The sequence below is a fragment of the Ranitomeya variabilis genome, chromosome 4 (assembly GCF_051348905.1).
Source record: "Ranitomeya variabilis isolate aRanVar5 chromosome 4, aRanVar5.hap1, whole genome shotgun sequence".
Lineage (NCBI taxonomy): Eukaryota > Metazoa > Chordata > Amphibia > Anura > Dendrobatidae > Ranitomeya > Ranitomeya variabilis.
In genome coordinates this window covers 240602817-240623298 of record NC_135235.1, presented here as the reverse complement: position 1 = coordinate 240623298, position 20482 = coordinate 240602817, and the positions used below count along the sequence as shown (strand labels likewise).

The 20482-nt window shown below is 47.4% G+C and overlaps 1 protein-coding gene across 3 annotated transcripts in view; it reads left to right on the top strand.

Moving 5' to 3' along the window:
- Positions 1 to 20482, top strand: part of EIF4G3 (eukaryotic translation initiation factor 4 gamma 3) — a 114990-nt gene that overhangs the window by 15699 nt on the left and 78809 nt on the right. The window lies entirely within an intron of this gene.

Below are 20482 nucleotides of genomic sequence, written 5' to 3'. Positions count from 1 at the left end.
CATCAACATTAACAGAAATTAAAACGTGAAATAGATCACTCTGTGTGTAATGACTCTATAGAATATAGAGGTTCACTTTCTGTACTGAAGAACTGAAATAAATTCCCTTTTTGATAATCTAATCTAGTACATACAGATAGTACACTCCACATCACTATATATATTCAGGTATTACACTCCACATCACTACAGTGTATGTAGTCAGCCCCCAATTGTGCAAGTTCTCCTGCTTATAAAGATGAGGCCTGTAATTGCCATCATAAGTAGACCACAGCTATGAGGGAAACGTCACACAGGACGCTTTTGTTGCTTTTTTTTTTCTGCAGTAAAACCTGATCTTCTTGGCAGGAAAGAAGCTGCGTCAGAAACACAGGTTTAGGTGAATTTTTGTTGCGTATTTGGTGCGTTTTTTGTTGCGTTTTTGTTTTCTCTTTGTCTATGCTTAATGTCCTTGAAATTTCAGCTGCAAAAACTCAGCAAATAATGATACCTGCGTTTTTGTAACACCCATTCAAGTCAATGGGTGAAAAACTCTGAAAACACGCTGAAAGAAGTGACATGCTCTATGTCCAAAAAACTCAGCAAAGCACCAAATGCTGATCACACAAAAACCCAATGTGTGTGCATGAGATTTCTGAAATCTCAGGCATTGCTGGTACTGTACAAAGCAGCTGAAATTAGCATAAAAAAGCAGCAAAAATACGCAGTAAAAACGCCCAGTGTGAACTTACCCTAAAGAGTCAAAATGAGAAAACAGATCCAGAAAATCACCTTGTCTGATTTTGAAGATTTATTTTGCAAATTATGGTGGAAAATAAGTATTTGGTCATTAACAAAACTTCATCTCAATGATTTGTAATATGTTGTTGGCAGTGACAGAGGTCAGACGTTTTCTGTGATGCTAACGCTGACACTGGAGACTGGAGAATAACTCTGGGGTACTGCACGTTGCTGACATTGCCGGACTGTCCCGTGTTTCTGCCCCTCTTTGTATATTTAGCAGGGGTCTTGTGGACGCCGTTGCACAATCCCGGTGACTCTGTTGTTACTTGCTGTTTTGGTTTCCTCTTGTGGCTGAGTTCAGCAGGAGGTGGTGTCTGCTGCTGCCGCCGTCCTCCAGGGGTCTGTGCTGATCTCAGTCACAGCTGGAGATTTGTTACTGTGTGTCACTAGTGACACAGATCACTCCCTGCTTCTCATCTCCATTTTGCTTCTTGTTCAACTCAACATTGTGTCATTGTGAGTGTCCTGTGCGCAGCGGTGGTCTCTACTGATCTGATCATTCCTGAGGTGACTGGAGCACCATGTTTGTGAGTAGATCCAGAACCGCAGCTGAACCAGTGTAACATGTCCGCAGAATTTCTGCTGGATCATCTGCACCCACAGATCAGGTCGCCCCGTGTCAAGGAAGGTGATGGGTGGCGGGTTTCAGGCCCCATCATGACCTTGGGCATTACGTTTTCACGGCTCTGAAAAAACTGACCCAGTGGACATCTTGACCCCGCTATCTAGGTGATGGCTTTCAGTCTGCTATAGTGTCCCCTTTCGCTCTTGGTAATGGCTGTCAGTCTGCTGGAGTGTCCCCCTGTTCTTTGTGAGGTTTGTTGGTCTGCAGTGTGCCTTCCGGCCCCTCTGTCAGTGAGGGTTGACAGTCTGCAGTGTCTCTTCGGCCCCCTCTTTCGGTGAGGGTTGACATGTCGTCTGCAGTGTCTCTTCCGGCCCCCTCTGTCGGTGAGGGTTGACAGTCTGCAGTGTCTCTTCCGGCCCCCTCTGTCAGTGAGGGTTGACGGTCTGCAGTGTCTCTTCCTGCCCCCTCTGTCAGTGAGGGTTGACGGTCTGCAGTGTCTCTTCCGGCCCCCTCTGCCAGTGAGGGTTGACGGTCTGCAGTGTCTCTTCCGGCCCCTTCTGTCGGTGAGAGTTGACGGTCTGCAGTGTCTCTTCTGGCCCCCTCTGTCAGTGAGGGTTGATGGTCTGCAGTGTCTCTTCCGGCCCCCTCTGTCGGTGAGGGTTGACGGTCTGCAGTGTCTCTTCTGGCCCCCTCTGTCAGTGAGGGTTGATGGTCTGCAGTGTCTCTTCTGGCCCCCTCTGTCGGTGAGGGTTGATGGTCTGCAGTGTCTCTTCCGGCCCCCTCTGTCGGTGAGGGTTGATGGTCTGCAGTGTCTCTTCCGGCCCCCTCTGTCGGTGAGGGTTGACGGTCTGCAGTGTCCCTTCCGGCCCCCTCTGTCGGTGAGGGTTGACGGTCTGCAATGTTCCTTCCGGCCCCCTTAGACGGTGAGGGTTGACAGTCTGCAATGTTCCTTCCGGCCCCCTTGGACGGTGAGGGTTGACAGTCTGCAATGTCCCTTCCAGCCCCCTTGGACAGTGATAGTTGACAGTCTGCAGTGTCCCTTCCAGCCCCTTCTGTCGGTGAGAGTTGACGGTCTGCAGTGTCCCTTCCAGCCCCTTCTGTCGGTGAGGGTTGACAGTCTGCAGTGTCCCTTCCGGCCCCTTCTGTCGGTGAGGGTTGTGCAATGTGCTTGTGTACATTCTGTGTAGATGTGAAGCTTCTGACAAGACTTGGTGTTCTGACCTGGAGTAACCCCGTTCTGTGTGTCTGGATTATGTCTCTGCTGTCATTCTTCAAAACGCAGACCTGGAGAACAGAGGACCCGAGTGTGTGGTGACAGAGGAGCCAGGCCTGCCCCGAGTGTGCGGTGACAGAGGAGCCGGGGCTGCCCCGAGTGTGCGGTGACAGAGGAGCCGGGGCTGCCCCGAGTGTGCGGTGACAGAGGAGCCAGGGCTGCCCCGAGTGTGTGGTGACAGAGGAGCCACCACTGCCCCGAGTGTGCGGTGACAGAGGAGCCGGGGCTGCCCCGAGTGTGCAGTGACAGAGGAGCCGGGGCTGCCCCGAGTGTGCGGTGACAGAGGAGCCGGGGCTGCCCATTGGCCGTGTGATCTTTCTGGTGGCCCCCTTCGTTAGACTGCAGAGACTTTCCACATGGTGGAGGATGCTTTGCGCTGTTGGCTCCATGTTGTAGGGCCGGACTCCATTTATTACTCTTCCCTCTGGACATAAGATTAGTGATCCAGCTGTGACCGTGATGGGGAAGCCGGGGGTCTACGTTCAGGTACGAGGACCCCATCACCCTGTGTGTTGCATGTGGTGTAATTGTGCTCCATAATACATTGTGCCCCACTCACCTGCCCCACTCTTACCAGAAAATAAGAGCCCCCAAACACAGTGACTGAGTGTGGTGGTCTTATACCTTGCAACTACTATATTATCTCATCCAGTGGTCTGTTACGTTGTCTGAGGAAATATTGTAACTTGCATTCTGCCATGATTTTGTCCCTGGGTGAGGGGTGTGAAATACCTACGAGAGGTGGATTTGGTATCTTACAGTGGTCTCTGCTCTTGTCGGGGGCAATGTGCTTCTTCCAGTTGGTGTGGATATTTTCGGTGTTGACAGCTCTGTAACAGTCTCATGTTGACAACATGTTGTAGAGCTGTAACCCCAAATAGTGGTGGGATATATCTGGGTGCTATAATGGTGCAGGCTGTAGCCCCCCCGCTGTGTGGTGGGATATATCTGGGTGCTATAATGGTGCAGGCTGTAGCCCCCCCGCTGTGTGGTGGGATATATCTGGGTGCTATAATGGTGCAGGCTGTAGCCCACCCCCTGTTGTGTGGTGGGATATATCTGGTACTATAATGCTGCAGGCTGTAGCCCCCCCGCTGTGTGGTGGGATATTTCTGGGTGCTATAATGGTGCAGGCTGTAGCCCCCGCTGTGTGGTGGGATATATCTGGGTGCTATAATGGTGCAGGCTGTAGCCCCCGCTGTGTGGTTGGATATATCTGGTACTATAATGGTGCAGGCTGTAACCCCCGCTGTGTGGTGGGATATATCTGGTACTATAAAGGTGCTGGTTGTAGCCCCCCGCCGTGTGGTGGGATATACCTGGTACTCTAATGGTGCAGGTTGTAGCCCCCCCCCCCCCCCCCCCCCCCGCTGTGTGGTGGGATAAATCTGGGTGCTATAATGGTGCAGGCTGTAGCCCCCCCCCCCCCCCCGCTGTGTGGTGGGATATATCTGGGTGCTATAATGGTGCAGGCTGTAGCCCCCCTCCCGCTGTGTGGTGGGATATACCTGGTTGTGTTATAATGGTGCAAGCTGTAGCCCCCCGCTGTGTGGTAGGATAACTCTGGGTGCTATAATGGTGCGGGCTGTAGCCCCCCACTGTGTGGTAGGAGTAATCTGGATGCTATAATGGTGCAGGCTGTAGCCCCCGCTGTGTGATGGGATATATCTGGGTGCTATACTGGTGCAGGCTGTAGCCCCCTGCTGTGTGGTGGGATATATTTGGTACTATAATGGTGCAGGCTGTAGCCCCCCCCCCCCCCCCCCCCCCCGCTGTGTGGTGGGATATAGCTGGTACTATAATGGTGCAGGCTCTAGCCCCTACTGTGTGGTGGGATAAATCTGGGTACGTGACGGGGGGGGGGCCATGGTGTATGCTACGGAGGGGGGTCCATGGTGTGCATGACAGGGGGCTCATAGTGTGTGTGACGGGGGCCCGTTGGTGTGCACTATGGAGGGGGCCTGTCATGAACCGGGGTGGTTTGGTTGCCCCGATTCTTTTCTGAAGGGGATTTATCTATATCCCACTTCCCAGTTCCGGTTTGGAACTTGCAGCTCTCTGGCGCCCCCTTACCCTCAGGTCAGACACGGTACTGCACCTAGGATAATTAGTCGCCAGAAAGGCTGCCTTACTATGTACTGGCTAGTGGGCATACTGCAGCAAGGGCGAAATAACTACTCCCACACAGGCGGGAACAATAACTATCAACAACGTCCGTCACTACCAGTTTTCCCAAAGGCTCAGGACACTTCCGCTGCCACAAGCTCTGAATTAATAATGGGTCAGGAGCCAGCCCAAATAGTAGTGTAATTTACTTCAGAGGACATGACCGTCGTACGTTAGAGAGCAAGGAGAAACAAAGCTAGTAATTTTATATATTTTACTCCAAAAGGTAGGCAGTGTTTACAAACTTATAAAAAGATATTCTAAAAGGAGACAAGTATCGTATGTACAGACAACTACAAAAATCAAAGGGATTAAAGATGAAAATAAACTTACAGTTGCTTATGTCATTTCATAGCATGGCTGACCATGCTGCTGGAGGGAGGGGAGCATATGTCCCAATTAGTAATGAGTGAGTATACTTGTTGCTCGGGTGACCTCCCGAGTATTTGTTGGTGTTCGGAGATTTAGTTTTCATCACTGCAGCTGAATGATTTACAGCTATCAGCCAGGCTGAGTACATGTAGGGGTTGCCTGGTTGCTAGGTAATTCCCCACGTGTAATCAATCTGGCTAATAGCTGTAAATCATGCTGCTGAGGCGATGAAAACTTAATCTCCAAGCAGTCATAAATACTCGGAGACCACCCGAGCGTGCTCGGGAAAACCCGAGGAACGAGTAAACTCGCTCATCACTAGTCCCAATGCATCACAGAGTATCTCTCAGCTAGTTCCCTGGACAAAGACTAGTGCAAAATGAGCTCCCACTCACTTATACCCCCTGGTCGTGACATCACTGAGTGGGCAGAGCTATGGACTCCACTCTCTTTTCCAAGGAGACTCAGAACTTTATTAAAACTCATATTCATCCTAGCATACCCTGGGAACATTGTAGACTGACAACAAACGTATTGCATGTCTTCTCACAAGGTTAGCTTCCATTTAAGTCTACACATGTGGTAGACATTAGTCCGGGACTTATCGCCCGTGTATTCGATGAGTGGTGGCAGCGCGTATGAGCGGGTGTGTGGCCTGGGTCGGTGTGTGATTTATGCTCCCATTACAGCATAGGACAGAGGTTGAATGTTGGACTGAGAGTGGGGAGATAGATTAACCCTTGCAGGCACAACCCCAAGTCACGTGTGAGAGCAGGCACGTGACGAATAAGTGACACCACGGAGTAGGGATCCGTGACAATTGGTGGCAGCGGTGGGATAGAATTATTTCTATTAGAGCATTAGTGCATGGTTTAAGCAATTATTCCCTGTACTAAAGAATTGGTATCCTTGCGAGGAGTGCACCAGTTCTTCAAGGTTCAACTCAGTGCTTACTTAGACATACTTGCAAACAGTTTCCCCTCCCCATTTTTCTTTTCTATCTTTTATTTGGCAAAGGCTGTTCATCGATATGGCAGCCCAGTACAAGAAGCAGAGCAAAGAGGCTCTGACCGACCTCTGTGAGCAGAGAGGAATAGAGACAGCCGACAGATCCAGGGAGCTGCTGATACGCGCCCTGGTCGAGCAGGACATAGAGCAAAGTGCTGGAACATCTGGGCAAGGAGAGAGCCCAGCTCAGAGAGACCCAGCAATGCCAGCTCTTGCACCGGAGATGCCTGATGGAAATGCCAGTGCTGAGGAGCCTATGGACTGTACTTTTACACTGTGTTCCAAATTATTATGCAAATTGGATTTAAGTGTCATAAAGATTTAATTGTTTTGTTTTTCAAATAAACTCGTGGATGGTATTGTCTCAGGGCTCAATGGATCACTGAAATCAATCTTAAACACATGTAATAATTGGTTTTCCAGGTGATTCTAATTAAAGGAAAACTACTTAAAAATGATGTTCCACATTATTAAGCAGGTCACAGTTTTCAAGTAACATGGGAAAGAAAAAGGATCTCTCTGCTGCTGAAAAGCATCAAATAGTGCAATGCCTTGGTGAAGGGATGAAAACATTCGACATTTTCCAAAAACATAAGCGTGATCATCGTACTGTTAAGAGATTTGTGGCTGTATCTGTGCACAAATGTGTTTGTGCTGATAAAGGCATAATGAGGAAGATTTCTGCCAGGCAAGTTCATCGGATTAAGAAAGCAGCTGCTAAAAAGCCATTACAAAGCCGCAAACAGATATTTGAAGCTGCTGGTGCCTCTGGAGTCCCTCGAACCTCAAGGTGTAGGCTCCTTCAAAGGCTTGCTGTGGTGCATAAACCTACTATTCGGCCACCCTTAAACAGTGTTCACAAGCAGAAATGGTTGTATTGGGCCCACACATACATGAAGACTAATTTCCAAACAGTCTTGTTTACTGATAAGTGTTGAGCAACCCTGGATGGTCCAGATGGATGGAGCAGTGGATGGTTGGTGGATGGCCACCATGTCCCAACAAGGCTGCAACGTCAGCGAGGAGGTGGAGGAGTCATGTTTTGGGCCAGAATCATGGGAAACAGCTGGTAAGGCCCTTTAAGGTTCCTGAAGGTGTGAAAATGACCTCTGCAAAGTATATAGAGTTTCTGACTGACAACTTTCTTCTATGGTCTAAAAAGCAGAAACGTGCCTTCAGGAGCAAAATCATCTTCATGCTGACAATGCCCCATCTCATGCTGCAAAGAATACCTCTGAGTCATTGACTGCTATGGGCATAAAAGGAGATAAACTCATGGTGTGGCCACCATCTTCCCCTGACCTCAACCCTATAGAGAACCTTTAGAGGATCATCAAGCAAAAGATCTATGAGGGTGGGAGGCAGTTCACATCCAAACAGCAGCTCTGGGAGGCTATTCCAACTTCATGCAAAGAAATACAAGCAGAAACTCTCCAAAAACTCACAAGTTCAATGGATGCAAGAATTGTGAAGGTGACATCAAAGAAGGGTCCTATGTTAACATGTAACTTGGCCTGTTGGGATGTTTTGGCGTTAAATAGCTTTTTTGTTCAGTGAATGTTACCTCCTAATGCTGCAAATTCCACAAATGAGCATTTTCAGTTCTTTAAAACATATCAAATGAATACAAATTCTACTGTGCATAATAATTTGGAACAGTGCATTTTGAGTTTTTATTCATTTTGGAGATTATACTGTTATCATTGGGAGGTTTCTTCAATAAAATTCGATGTATAATCTAACAGGTGATGACTTTTATTAGACTGTCATTTGCACCGACCAGTTAGGAAAATCTGATAAAAATGTAATTTGCATAATAATTTGGAACATAGTGTACAAATGGACTTACAACGGCTGGGAACAAGTGATCCCAATCTGCGCATGCAGCTGATTCTACAGTACCGACAGACTGCTGTTGCAGAACGCCGTGAGGAGAGAGCTTTCCAGCTTCAGATGGCTCAAATAGAGCGGGGTATCAGTTCTCAGATAACCCCCTCCCAGGACGTAAATCCAAGGAGACCACGTCTTGAAAACTTCCCTGTGATGGAGAAGGATACGGACTTAGATACTTTCCTGTGGGGATTTGAAAAAACCTGCAGGCAGTACCATCTACCCCGTGAGCAGTGAGCACAGTATTTAACCCCAGGGTTGAGAGGCAAAGCCCTGGAAGTTTTTGCTGGCCTCCCACCAGAGCTAGATGCGAACTATGAGGCCATAAAAGAGGCCCTGATCAGGAAATACAACCTGACACCAGAAGTGTATCGTAGAAAGTTCCGGAACCTACAATGTGGATCAACTAACAGCTATGCGGATGTTGTGAGGACCACGTTCCACCAATGGATTAGGGGACTTTCTGTTAACAGTTTTGAGGACTTAACGGATCTTATGGTCAAGGATCAATTTCTTCACATGTGCCCCACGGATGTACGACAATTTGTGTGTGATCGGGAGCCACAAACTGCAGATCAGGCTGCAAGGATTGCGGACTGCTATGTGGCTAACAGGATGCCTGAGGTGCGGAAGCCATCGGGTTTCAGCTGGAGGGGAGGTAAGCCAAACGGGGGACCCTTCTCCCTCTGCCGGCCGATCACCAGTGCTGTCCAAGCCCACCTTCTATGGGGCCCCGGGGAATAGACATTCTCTAGGCGATGCACGCCAGTGCTTCTCCTGCAACAAAGTGGGACATGTTAGCGCTGTCTGCCCTGATAGGGAGAAACGCCCAACTACCACCACAAAGCCGCCTGTGCCCCCACCATCTGTCCTCTTTGTAGCCGGCTCTGATGCGAGGGCGAATGAGAACTGTCAATCTGTCACTATTGGCAATAAAGTCACCATTGGTCTCAGAGACACTGGGGCAGAGGTGACCCTGGTGCATCCAGCCATGATAACGCCTGCCGATATCATACCAGGAAAGACTATGTTTATAACCGGGATTTGAGGGGTCAGCCCTGCCGTGCCCATGGCCCGTGTGTACCTGGACTGGGGAGCAGGGAAGGGACTGAGAGAAGTGGGAGTATCAGAGGCTATTCCCACCAATGTGTTGCTAGGCACAGACCTGGGGAGGATGGTGTCCCACTATGTTCCTCCCTTGCAAGTAAATGATGCAGAGAAGGTGGAAGAAAGAGACCCACCTGAGATCCCGTGCGAGGAGGGAAAATGTCCCAATGCACAGGACTGTAATTATGTGGCAGCTGTGACCCGGAGTCAGGCTGCGGCTCAGACTCAGGCCCAGAGATTAGAGGATGAGTCTCGGACAGAACTGCCAGGACGGGAGGCCCATACTGTGGTCCCAGAGCCTCCATACATGGCAGACCCACCAAGGTCCCTGATAACAGACACTGAAAACTCAGCTTCAGACCAGGGCCTGGCAGTCACACTAGGCCAGGGCCTGCAGGCTGACAGTCAGCTTCCAGGAGGCCCTGCAGACAGATGTCAGTCTGGAGGAGCTCAGATGTCTTGCAGACCGACCCCCTGCTGCTTCTGACAAAGAGAGAGTATACTGGGACCAGGGCAGACTGTATACAGAGACTATTCCCACGGATACTACAGAATCTTGGGACTATGAACGGCGGCTGATCGTCCCTTATCCATTTAGGGAACAATTATTGAGGATTGCCCATGAAATTCCTTTGGCCAGACACCTTGGAATACAAAAGACTAAAGCTCGCCTGACACATAACTTCTATTGGCCCAAGATGGGGACAGATATTGCCAATTACTGCCGATTGTGCGTAGTTTGTCAGAGAGTTGGAAAGTCTGGGAATATACAGAAAGCTCCATTGATACCACTGCCTGTGATCGATGAACCTTTCCAGCGGGTGGCTGTGGATATCATAGGGCCACTTGCAATCCCTAGCAGCTCTGGCAAAAAGTACATTCTCACAGTGGTGGACCATGCTACACGATACCCGGAAGCTGTGGCACTATCCTCCATCCGAGCAGACAAAGTGGCGGATGCTTTACTGACTGTGTTCTCTCGTGTGGGTTTCCCCAGGGAAATGTTGACCGATCAGGGAACCCAGTTCATGTCTGATCTGATGAAAAGCCTTTGTGAAAAAATACAAGTACAGCATTTTGTGGCCAGCGCCTATCATCCCCAAACCAACGGACTCTGCGAGCGTTTCAATGGAACATTAAAGCAAATGCTCAAAATGCTGGTGGAAACTGAAGGGAGAGACTGGGAGCGGTGCCTCCCCCATCTGTTTGCCTACAGAGAGGTACCCCAGGCGTCTACTGGATTCTCCCCCTTTGAACTGGTTTATGGGAGGAGGGTCAGGAGGCCACTTGATTTGATTAAGGACTGTTGGGAGGACGACCCCAGAACTACTGGAGTCTCAGTGGTCGAATATGTACTGCGGCTCAGAGAGAGAATGCAAAAACTGAGCAAACTGGCCCATGAGAACGTGACGCAGGCCCAAATCAACCAGAAGGTCTGGTACGACCGTAATGCCAGACTGAGGGCCTACGAGGTGGGGCAGAAGGTTTGGGTGTTGGTCCCTATGTTACAGAATAAATTGCAGGCCGTATGGGAGGGACCATACACTGTACATAAGCGGCTGAATGATGTTAATTATGTGGTGACACTAGATGAGCATGCAAAGCGTCAGAAAGTATTTCATGTAAATATGGTGAAGGCACATCATGCCAGGGAGGCCTGTGTCTTACCTGTCTGTAGCCTGCCTGAAGAGGGGGAGGCTGATCTGTTACTGGATGTGGGGGGCCGGGACTCAGTACGTGGAGTCCCTGGAGTCAGCAGAGTTTAACCCTGAGCTATCCCCCAGTCAGAGGTCTGAGCTGATGGGGGCGCTCAGCAAGTTCACCGAAGTCTTCACAGAGGAACCTGGGAGGACACACTTAGCAGTTCACCATGTGGACACTGGTACTAATTCCTCAGTATGGCAGTCTGCATACCGTGTGTCAGCAGAGATGAAGGCACACATGAGGGAACAGGTAGAGGAGATGCTAAACCTCAAGGTGATACAAAAATCCCAGAGTGCCTGGGCCTCGCCTGTGGTTCTTGTCCCAAAAAAGGACAGTACTACCCGGTTCTGTGTAGACTACAGGAAATTAAATGTACTGACTACATGTGAGGTCTACCCCATGCCGAGGATAGATGAGCTGTTAGAGCAGCTAGCTAAAGCATCGTACCTTACCATCATGGACCTGAGTAGGGGATACTGGCAGATACCCCTGACGAGAAGCTCAGGAGAGGTCTGCCTTTATAACGCCATTCGGGCTGTTTGAGTTTCTGGTGATGCCCTTTGGTATGAAGAATGCCCCTGCGACCTTCCAGAGGTTGGTCAATCACTTATTGGAAGGATGTGATGGTTTTGCCGTCGCTTATCTTGATGATATAGCCATCTTTAGCGATTCTTGGGAGGAACACCTCGTACATCTTTCGCAGGTGTTGCAAAAGCTTAAAACTGCAGGTCTTACTGTTAAGCCAGGGAAGTGTCAGGTAGCCATGCGGGAAGTACAATACCTGGGACACCGGGTGGGGGGAGGACTGCTAAAACCTGAACCAGGGAAGGTAGAAGCCATTACAGCCTGGGCCACCCCACGAACCAAGAAGCAGGTACTGTCCTTCCTGGGTACGGCTGGCTACTATAGGAGGTTTGTACCAAACTGCAGTGCTCTGGCCAAACCGTTAACTGATCTGACCAGGAAGAGACTTCCTAAAATTGTCTCCTGGAGTCCTCAGTGTGAGGAATCATTTTCTGCCCTAAAGTCGGCATTGGTTAGTTCACCCGTCCTGCAGATTTCACTCGCCGGTTTGTAGTGCAGACAGATGTCAGCACCTATGGGCTAGGTGCAGTTCTCAGCCAGGTGAACCAACAAGGAGAGGAACACCCAATTCTGTACCTAGGCAGGAAACTCCTGCCCAGAGAAGTGTCATGCCACCATTAGAAAGGAATGTTTGGCAATTGTGTGGGCTCTGCAGAAGCTGCAACCATACCTCTATGGGCGCAACTTCACCTTGATCACAGATCATAACCCATTGAGTTGGCTCAACAGAGTAGTTGGGGACAATGGGAAATTGCTGAGATGGAGTTTGATACTTTAGCAATATGATTTCACAATTCAGCACAAGAAGGGAGCTGATCATGGCAATGCTGATGGCCTCTCTCGCCAAGACGGGGCAGAACCAGATACGTGCTCAGGAGCTGACCTGTACCTGTAAGTCAACCCCCATGCACGTTCATAAGGAGGGAGATGTGGTGAAATATGTGCATATATATATATCTATATGTGTGTAGTGACATATGTTTAGGGTTATATGTGTGACAAGTGATAATGTAACATCTGTCCTGAAGGCAAGTTGCACCTAGGTGTTAACAGGTACTTCCTTGGCACTTGACACCTCTGAGGTCTTGGAGGGGAGATGCTAAATTGCGGCCTGAGGTATTCTACCCCTGAGAACCTCTCCACAAGAGAGAATAATATATTCATTGGGGGCGCGGCCATGGCCCAATCAAACAGGCAGCAGTTATGATATTGGCCTGAGGAGCCGGTCTAGAAACCTGACCTCAGACCAAAGTTATAAATTTAGGCTGCAGACAGAGAATTGTGTTCACATGTTGGGGGCAGCCTGAGAAGCTGGTGTGATCCAATCTACATTCGTCCTACCCCAGGGAGCAGAAAGCAACAACCAGTTAGATAATTTCTGTAAGTTTCTCCTGTTTATTTTGATACTGTTTTGCATAAGTTGTATGTCTTTTTATTATCATATTTTTATACCTTTTTCTTACTGTAAGCATTGAACCTTTTGTTATTAAAGTATAAAACTTTAACAAGTTGAACCTTGAATGTTCTAAAAGAATCCGTAGCCTAAAGGTGTGTGAGCATTATGAGTGATAGACATATTTTTATTAGTATTATTATTAGTCCGGGACTCATCGCCCGTGTATTCGATGAGTGGTGGCAGCGCGTATGAGCGGGTGTGTGGCCTGGGTCGGTGTGTGATTTATGCTCCCATTACAGCATAGGACAGAGGTTGAATGCTGGACTGAGAGTGGGGAGATAGATTAACCCTTGCAGGCACAACCCCAAGTCACGTGTGAGAGCAGGCACGTGACGAATAAGTGACACCACGGAGTAGGGATCCGTGACAGGTCCCTTGATCGGTAAGTATCTCCCTGGGAAATCCTACCTGTGAAAAGATAGCCAACAGTGCATCGGCCAACTTATCTGCCCTAGTTGAGGACAGACCCACTGCCTCGGTACCGGGTAGCGTAGTCTACCACAGTGAGGATGTATTGCTTTCCAGAACTGCTGGGGACGGCCAGCGGGCCCACAATGTCCACCGCGATCCTCTGGAAAGGCTCCTCTATCACTGGCAAAGGGATCAGGGGAGCCTTAAGAGCCGGCCCCACCTTCCCCACTCTTTGCCAGGTGATACAGGAGTGGCAGTAGTTTGACACATCTGTCCCCATCTTGGGCCAATAGAAGTGTTTGAGACAGCCGGACCTTAGATTTGTTGTTCCCCAAGTGTCCAGCGAGCGGGATCTCATGGGCAATCTGCAACAACTCACCCCTGAATTGGTGCGGGACGACCAGCTGTCTTTCCCTCAACCACTCCTTTTGGGATTTTCCGGGTACTGTCTCCCGGTACAACCTCCCTCGTTCCCAGAACACCCTCTCCTTATTAGTCACGGAGGTGGGCATCTCAGCGAGGTGCCTCAAGTTCTCCAGGCTTGCATCTGTGTGCAGAGCGGCCTGAAACTCCTGGCTAGGGGCAACCAGAAGCGACGTCATAGTCCCTTCCCCACGGGAACCCTCTGGGTCCATCTCTGGTTCAGTCACCCCTGTGACTGAGGAGGGTCCAGAAGGCAGAATGTTATCTGCGTTCCGGGCACTCTGATTGCGGGGGACAGCAGCTATGTGGGCTGTCTCCCCGGGGATTTCCACAGACCCATCAGCCGGCGCTGCTATGGGTACTACCTCCCCATCCACCCCCAACATTCCAGGAGCAGTGCTACTTATGGGCCAGTTGCACGGCATCGGCTTCCTCACGGTTCCCATGCATCTCCCCATTTCCCTGAGCACCATCGCTTGCTTCTGTTAGGGGTTCCTCAGCCATCCCACCTCGCAGAGTGACGTCCTTTTCCATCACAGGAAAGCGTTCTGGCCGGGGTTTAGAGGTCTGAGCGCTGTTGGGCTCGCTGCTGGACTGGGACGACCTCTACACCTGGAGTCGGGCTATCTCCAACTGGTACTCCCGCTCCGCGTTGGCGCTCGGCTCTTTCTGCCTCCCGCTTTTCTGCTTTCTCTTGGTATTGCTTGATCAGCTTCAGACGTCCATCACAGCCGTCATCGGGGAGTTGTTCCAAGGCCAACCGCAGGTGGGGATCCAATCCGCCCAGGTCGCAAGTAGGGCCGGCATTCAGTGGTTGGACCTCGGCCGCAGCACCACCTGCGCTGGTACTGGCTTCTGCGTTCACTGGGCTCTGAGAGCGTTCTTGAGCAGCTTCCCATTGCACCAGATCCGCGACCAGTTGACTTTTGTTTTTGCCACCAGTCAATCTGCTTCGACATGCACAAGACAGTAAGAGTGTCTTTGGTCTGCTTCTTATAAAAGGTTTCTCCCAGCATAACCATGGTTGCCAAATAAAAGATATGACAGAAAAACGAAGAGGGGGGGGGGGGGGGGTAAACGCTATACACACTATTGTTTTAGGACTAGTAAACACTGAGTTCGTTATCAGGGTCCTCCCAAGAACCGTGTAAGTTTGTAATGAGAGGAATTAATTGCTCAAATCCGATCACTAATGCTCTATGATCCCACCTCTGCCACCAGTATGTCATGAACCGGGGTTGTTTGGTTGCCCCTGTTCTTTTCTGAAGGGGATTTATCCATATCCCACTTCCCAGTTCCGGTTTGGATTTTGCATATTTCTGGCGCTCCCCTTACCCTTAGGTCAGACAGGGTACTGCACCTAGGATAATTAGTCACCAGAAAGGCTGCCTTACTATGTACTGGCTAATGGGCACGCTGCAGCGAGGGCAATATAACTACTCCCACTCCGGTGGGAACAATAATTATCAACGCCGTCCATCGCTACTAGTTTTCCCAAAGGCTCAGGACACTTCCGCTGCCACCAGATACTATTCCTGAATTGATAATGGGTCAGGAGCCAACCCAATTAGTAGCGTAATTTACTTCAGAGGACATGACAGTACGATAGAGAGCAAGGAAAAATGAAGCTAGTAATTTTATATATTTTACTCCAAAAGGTAGGCAGTGTTTGCAAAAGTATAAAAAGATGTTATAAAAGGAGACAAAATAGCAGTAATATGTGATAGTGAGCCAACCAATCATATTATGTATATATCTCAAACAGATTAGGTGCATACACTGTATTATAATTCCATGCCATTAGCAGGTTGGTTGTAGTTGTTCACACTTTTGTCTCTCTACTATTTACATGTGGAGTTGTTCTATTTAGCTGCTGGGCCTCTGTTAACACTAGGTATTTTCACTTATGTGTATATTCCCCTTAGCCCTTATTTGGAGGATTGTGTATGCTACAAGCTAATTGAGGCCATATGGCAGATTGCATTACTGCACTATGCATCTTATGCAGATTGCATTACTGCACTATGCATCTTATTATATTAATGCAGTATGCACTTTATTAAATTCATTTTTAACTCCGCTGTGATTTGACTAGCCATTTGAGCCTTTACTATGTTTCTATATAAACGGTCAGTTCAACTATTGTTGAGACGGATATCTGTGTAGTTATGACATTTTCACTATGAATGTCCAATCAATGATTTTCATATATAACCTTTATCACTAAGATTACACTTCAGATTAATTATAATACAGTGTATGCACTTAATCTGTTGAGATACAGTTAGGTCCATATATATTTGGACAGAGACAACATTTTTCTCATTTTGGTTATAGACATTACCACAATTTAATTTTAAACAAAACAATTCAGATGCAGTTGAAGTTCAGACTTTTAGCTTTCATTTGAGGGTATCCATATTAAAATTGGATGAAGAGTTTAGGAGTTTCAGCTCCTTAACCTGTGCCACCCTGTTTTTTAAAGGGACCAAAAGTAATTGGACAATTGACTCCAAGGCTATTTCATGGACAGGTGTGGGCAATCCCTTCATTATGTCATTCTCAACTAAGCAGATAAAAGGCCTGGAGTTGATTTGAGGTGTGGTGCTTCCATTTGGAAGGTTTTCCTATGAAGTAAACATGCGGTCAAAAGTGCTCTCCATGAAGGTGAAACAAGCCATTCTTAAGCTGTGAAAACAGAGAAAAAACCCATCCGAGAAATTGCTACAATATTAGGAGTGGCAAAATGTACAGTTTGGTACATCCTGAGAAGGAAAGAAAGCACTGGTGATCTCATCAATGCAAAAAGACCTGGGTGCCCACGGAAGACAACAGTGGTGGGTGATCGCAGAATAATCTCCATGGTGAAGAGAAACCCCTTCACAACAGCCAACCAAGTGACCAACACTCTCCCGGAGGTCGGCGTATCAATATCCAAATCTATCATAAAGAGAAGACTGCATGAAAGTAAATACAGAGGGTTCACTGCACGGTGCAAGCCACTCATAAGTGTCAAGAATAAAAAGGCTAGACTGGACTTTGCTAAAAAAACATCTAAAAAAGCCAGCACAGTTCAGGAAGAACATTCTTTGGACAGATGAAACCAAGATCAACCTCTACCAGAATGATGGAAAGAGAAAAGTATGGCGAAGGCTTGGTACAGCTCATGATCCAAAGCATACCACATCATCTGTAAAACACGGCGGAGGCAGTGTGATGGCTTGGGCATGCATGGCTGCCAGTGGCACTGGGTCACTAGTGTTTATTGATGATGTGACACAGGACAGAAGCAGCCAAATGAATTCTGAGGTATTCAGAGCCATACTGTGTGCTCAGATCCAGCCAAATGCAGCAAAACTGATTGGTCGTCGTTTCATACTACAGATGGACAATGACCCAAAACATGAAGCCAAAGCAACCCAGGAGTCTATTAAAGCAAATACGTGGAATATTCTTGAATGGCCAAGTCAGTCACCTGATCTCAACCCAATTGAGCATGCATTTCACTTGTTAAAGACTAAACTTCAGACAGAATGGCCCACAAACAAACAGTAACTGAAAACCACGGCAGTGAAGGCCTGGCAGAGCATCAAAAAGGAGGAAACACAGCGTCTGGTGATGTCCATGAGTTCAAGACCAGGCAGTCATTGCCAACAAAGGGTTTTCAACCAAGTACTAGAAATGAACATTTTATTTAAAATTATTGAATCTGTCCAATTACTTTTGGTCCCTTTAAAAACAGGGTGGCACATGTTAAGGAGCTGAAACTCCTAAACCCTTCATCCAATTTTAATGTGGATACCCTCAAATGAAAGCTGAAAGTCTGAACTTCAACTGCATCTGAATTGTTTTGTTTAAAATTCATTGTGGTAATGTCTATAACCAAAATGAGAAAAATGTTGTCTCTGTCCAAATATATATGGACCTAACTGTATATACATAATCTGGTTGGCTCACTAGCATATTACTGCTATTTTTTCTATACCTCCTGCCTTCTCTTGGCACTTTGATGTAATCTCTCATTTTTTAATTGTTTTCGTCTTTATTAATATGTATTTAATTTTTGGTTTTAATATTTGGTAATAAACTTAAAGAAATTTTACTTGCTCTAGTGTTCATTTTCCTTTGGGTTTCCCTATTTATATTTATGGCAGAGCTTATGTATTTAATAGGCCCCTTCTTTGGTTTATTAAAAGGAGACAAGTATCGTATGTACAGACAATTACAAAAATAAAAGGGATTAAAAGTGAAAATAAACTTACAGTTGCTTATGTCCTTTGATAGCATGGCTGACCATGTGGCTGTGGGGAGGGGAGCATATGTCCCAATGCATCAGAGTGTCTCTCAGCTAGTTCCCTAGACAAAGACTAGATAAAAATGAGCTCCCACTCACTGATACCCCCTGGTCGTGACATGACTGAGTGGGCGGAGCTATGGACTCCCTTTCCAAGGAGGCTCAGAACTTAATTAAAACTCATATTCATCCTAGCATACTCTGGAAACCTCGTAGAGTGTCAACGAACATATTGCCTGTCTTCTCACGAGGTCAGCTTCCATTTAAGTCTACACATGGGGTAGCTGGGTGACCCGGTTAAGTAAAAATCCATTTCTACTAGGCGCTGCACTTAGAAAACACACTGTTGTGTAGCCTTATTGTTGCACAGCCCAAATACAGTTAGGTACATATATATTTGGACAGAGACAACATTTTTCTAGTTTTGGTTATAGACAATACCACAATGAATTTTAAACAAAACAATTCAGATGCAGTTGAAGTTCAGACTTTCAGCTTTCATTTGAGGGTATCCACATTAAAATCGGATGAAGGGTTTAAGAGTTTCAGCTCCTTAACATGTGCCACCCTGTTTTTAAAAGGACCAAAAGTAATTGGACAGATTCAATAATTTTAAATAAAATGTTCATTTTTAGTACTTGGTTGAAAACCCTTGGCTGGCAATGACTGCCTGAAGTCTTGAACTCATGGACATCACCAGACGCTGTGTTTCCTCCTTTTTGATGCTCTGTCAGGCCTTCACTGCGGTGGTTTTCAGTTGCTGTTTGTTTGTGGGCCTTTCTGTCTGAAGTTTAGTCTTTAACAAGTGAAATGCATGCTCAATTTGGTTGAGATCAGGTGACTGACTTGGCCATTCAAGAATATTCCACTTCTTTGATTTAATTAACTCCTGGGTTGCTTTGGCTTCATGTTTTGAGTCATTGTCTGTAGGATGAAACGACGACCAATCAGTTTGGCTGCATTTGGCTGGATCTGAGCACACAGTGTGGCTCTGAATACCTCAGAATTCATTCGGCTGCTTCTGTCCTGTGTCACATCATCAATAAACACTAGTGACCCAGTGCCACTGGCAGCCATGCATGCCCAAGCCATCACACTGCCTCCGCCGTGTTTTACAGATGATGTGGTATGCTTTGGATCATGAGCTGTACCACGCCTTCGCCATACATTTCTCTTTCCATTATTCTGGTAGAGGTTGATCATGGTTTCATCTGTCCAAAGAATGTTCTTCCAGTACTGTGCTGGCTTTTTTAGATGTTTTATAGCAAAGTCCAGTCTAGCCTTTTTATTCTTGATTCTTATGAGTGGCTTGCACCGTTCAGTGAACCCTCTGTATTTACTTTCATGCAGTCTTCTCTTTATGGTAGATTTGGATATTGATACGCCTACCTCCTGGAGAGTGTTGTTCACTTGGTTGGCTGTTGTGAAGGGGTTTCTCTTCACCATGGAGATTATTCTTCTATCCTCCACCACTGTTGTCTTCCGTGGACGCCCAGGTCTTTTTGCATTGATGAGTTCACCAGTGCTTTCTTTCTTTCTCAGGATGTACCAAACTGTAGATTTTGCCACTCCTAATATTGTAGCAATTTCTCTGCTTGTTTTTTTCTGTTTTCGCAGCTTAAGGATGGCTTGTTTCACTTGCATGGAGAGCTCCTTTGACCGCATGTTTACTTCACAGCAAAACCTTCCAAATGCAAGCACCACACCTCAAATCAACTCCAGGCCTTTTATCTGCTTAATTGAGAATGACATAACGAAGGGATTGCCCACACCTGTTCATGAAATAGCCTTGGAGTCAATTGTCCAATTACTTTTGGTCCCTTTAAAAACAGGGTCGCACATGTTAAGGAGCTGAAACTCTTAAACCCTTCATCCGATTTTAATGTGGATACCCTCAAATGAAAGCTGAAAGTCTGAACTTCAACTGCATCTGAATTGTTTTGTTTAAAATTCATTGTGGTAATGTCTATAACCAAAATTAGAAAAATGTTGTCTCTGTCCAAATATATATGGACCTAACTGTATGTAACTTTCATATCTGTCACCACCTGGGGTCGAATTATTCGTCATGAAAAACTTTCACACAAAGCGTATGGCTGCAAACAAAAGAACTAGTTTTCTGCTAACACCCGCATTCTTGAGGGAGGGAGAACAGTCACACACTGAAGTTTCACGTTACAGCTGTATTGTCAGCAGGGAGAAAGAGCTGGGAGGCAGGGGGTCAGAAAGCCCACAGCGTGTGTCTGTACTCAGCTCTAATGGATGTAGCAGAGCTCAGTGTGCGTGATAATAGAGAATCAAATACATAGTATTCCTGACAGGGCCCATGGTGTGCATGCCCGGGGGGCTCACAGCATAGTGGCAGTACAATGGGTGTATCATGAGTTGGGTGGTCTCCTGTCATGTGAGGAGGATGAACACTCAGGTTGCTTTGTCCTCTTACAT